We start from the raw sequence: 3,600 nt of genomic DNA on the forward strand, positions 1-3,600 counted from the left end.
GTAATATGAGAACGGCCTTCACCCAGCAGTGGTTATAGTACGGATGATGATGATGCTGCTGCTGCTGCTGATGATGATATGGAACTTGGTGTGCACTTTACCAGGCCGCGCACTGGTTATTGGGCGTGTGCAGCAGGAATCTGGCTATTTGGTTTACGAATGCACTAGCATGTATCCGCTACGCTAACGCTCTCATCACTACAGTGTGAACTAAATGGTGGGTTCATTTGATGTCGCAGAGCATGACCTTCACCCGTGCTCTGCTCCTGTTCGTGGCATGCGCCTCCTTTACACGGACTGAAGCCAGGGATGATCCTGCTCCTGGTGTTTCCGACTTCTCGCAGCAAACTAGCGACGAAAGCCCGTCGCAGGAGGCCATCGATGCAGGCAGCCGCGTTTCGCTTCAGCACCTTTCTGAGAACGCCACCGGTTCCCGAGGACCACTGGACGACGTAAACGATCAGAGAAGCGCCAGCAGAAAGGGCAGTTTGCGCAGCGGCAGGGATGACGCCGATAATCGTGGCGGTTGGCGCGGCGGGAACAAAGACGCCGGCTGGAGTGGTGGGAACGAAGACGTCGGTTGGAACGGTGGGAACAAAGAAGCCGGTTGGAACGGTGGGAGCAATGACAAAAGTTGGCAGGGCGGGAGCAATGACGCAGGCTGGCATGGTGGGAGTGAGGACGCTGACAAGAATCGGAACGGTTGGCAGGGCGGGAGTGACGACGCCGAAAAGGATCGGAACGGTTGGCATGGTGGGAGGGGTGACGCCGAAAAAAATCGGAATGGTTGGCACGGCGGGAGCAATGACGCCGGTTGGCACGGCGGGAGTGACGACGCCGAAAAGAATCGGAACGGTTGGCACGGCGGGAGTGACGACGCCGAAAAGAATCGGAACGGTTGGCACGGCGGGAGTGACGACGCCGAAAAGAATCGGAACGGTTGGCAAGGCGGGAGCGACGAAGCTGACAAGAACCGTGAAGGTTTTGCCGGCGGGAGTGGTGCCGACGACAAGAATCATGGGGATGGGCGTAGCAGGAGCGAAGACTCGGGTCATCGCGGCCGGCATGGTGATGACAAAGGTAGAAATCCTCACCGCCATCGCGGAAGGGCGCATCTTGAAGGCCGGCGCAATGGAAAAGGTACCACAAGTCGAGATCATTACGTCCGGCACAGAGGATAGATTTATGGGGGCTCAAATGTTAATGAACGGCATGATCCAAGGAGAGAAGGGACGCAGTAAGAGTAGAGTGGGAGGTGGCAAGGTGGTGATCAACTTGGAGAAAGGGGTAAAAAGGGGTTATACGTACGTTTTACGGAAGCACGTAAAAACACAAAAGCACGCGAAAAACAAAACGGCGCAAGGAGCACGGATGGCTTCACTCTTGCCAGGAAACGCGTTAGAAGATACGAAAGCGCGAAAAATAGCGTTGATGTACGCCCAAACATGACTGAGCGCAAGACAACGGACCTCTGGTTACAGTGTATGAAGAGGACGTTTTGAAATACCTTCCGACATAGCAATAGTGACTGCACAACGACCAATGTTTTGTGGTTCGAGCCACTTTTGTTGCCACGAGAACTGGCACCAGGACGAGCACCTCAGCAACTGGCTGAAGCAAATAAATGGAACAAACAGCACTTTCGTGAGACTTGCAATGTTTACTTCATGTCGAAAGCGTCTATACCGCGCTTTCTTGCAGAAAAGAGGGGTGCAGGATTGACACAATTCCCTCAGTGTTACATAGGACGTTCTTTTGACAGAATTTTGACCATGTACTGATATTGCTGCCTATAAGCTTGGCTCTGCAACAAGATGAGGAAACTTCAGAAGCCTCATTGTAGCCGAACAGAGTCCTAAACGGTTTAGTGCATGCACCCGCAGGAACTCTCAAATTATTGATTGTGTAAATCAAATCAAATATTCATTTTCCAAGTCGAAAAATCTACAGAACGGTGTCAAAACTACGACAAAATATCCTGTAGTTCTGTCGTAACCATCAAATTTTTTCTGTAGTTCTGTAGTTTTCCTGTAGTATATTTCAGTTGTCTGTAGTTCTGTAGCACTTTTTTGTTGTAAATACAGAAATTTCTGATGTTACTACAGAATGTTCTGTTGCCACAACAGGTTTCCCGTCAAAACCCGCACAGAAATTCTGTTGTAACATCAGAAATTTTTCCCGACTGGGTGTGCTCTCCAGATGGAGGACTACAGAAAAAAAAAACAGTCTGCCAGTAGGCGGCTTGTCAAGTCGCCAGCCCCACATATAATACGTACGGCGTCTGGAGAGCACCAAAGTAATCACATTCAATAAACAAAGCAAGACACTTTATAAGTGCAAAATAGAAGTGAGACACTTCGGACAGATTAAACAAACACCAGGATAAATAAAATGACGTTTTTCAATCCGCAAGCATATCTTTCCGAGTTCAGCAATGGAACAACTGAACAACTGAACAAATCGAAATTGAATTATAATATTTTAAATGTGATGGCAGATAACACAAACGCTCCATACAATAATTCAAGCGTGGCACAACGCCTGTCTAGATATTTCTGCACATCCAGTAGCGAAATTATTTCTAATGTAAGATAAGGCCATGGGAACTTTACTAATTTCTTTGCTATCACTGAACAGTTTGGTGACTAAAGGAGCACAGCAATTTTTTTTTACAGCCGATTTTTTTTTTCTTTTAAGAGATTACTCATGCGTTCCAGAAATCGTAGAAAAAAATACATTCTGAACTCTGAGCATGTCAATAAAATAGAATAAAATTTCAGACAAATCGCACACTTCAAGCGACAACGAATACAACCCGATAAGAAACTTTTGGGGAAGAATAAGGCCCCAGCAGGGACACATATCTGTTCAGATAAGTGGAAATATTGAGTCGCAGCGGTGGCTGCAGCGCCTTGCACGGCGACTTTATTTATCGCAGTATATACTGAAAATTCGGAAGAACTATACCCAGTCTGCAGACACAATGTATTTCCAAAATTCGAAGCCTATTTTTCCTTGCCTGTGTTGGAATGGTCATCAGAATTCCCTGACCTCATCGCCAAAAACATGAGCTCGTGCGGACAAGGCCGAGCCTTTCAAATTCATAACAATTCATAACGAGCGGTTTGTTACGACATAAATATCATATGACCCTTACTAAATACTAAATAAATGCTAAATACTAAATGCTAAATAATAAATACCAAATGAACTTTAAAGGGTCATTCCGCGGCATATACATCGAATCTCGCGCTCGACGCTCGCCGATTTAATAGATAAAATTTATGGCTCTTTGTTGCACAGTGGAAGGTAATGTCCTTGAATATACTGGGTAATATTTTTGGTCATGTGATGCTCCCTTGAATTTTCCAAGAGAACGAGAAACTGTACTTAAAATTAACAATATTGTATTTACTTTTTCTACGCACTAAAAGTTTTCGCACAATTAGAAATTGCACTTTATCATAAGCCAAAATGCAGAGCATACCATTTTTTTTTCTCACACAATGTACGCTACCTCTATTAGCAATATGAAATGCATAGTCGGCTTTTGAGACATGTGCCCTTTGGGGAAGATATCTGAACCCAACAAAACCAATA

This window comes from Amblyomma maculatum, chromosome 4 (genome assembly GCF_055883805.1).
Source record: "Amblyomma maculatum isolate TAMU_Amacu chromosome 4, ASM5588380v1, whole genome shotgun sequence".
Classification (NCBI taxonomy): Eukaryota; Metazoa; Arthropoda; class Arachnida; order Ixodida; family Ixodidae; genus Amblyomma; species Amblyomma maculatum.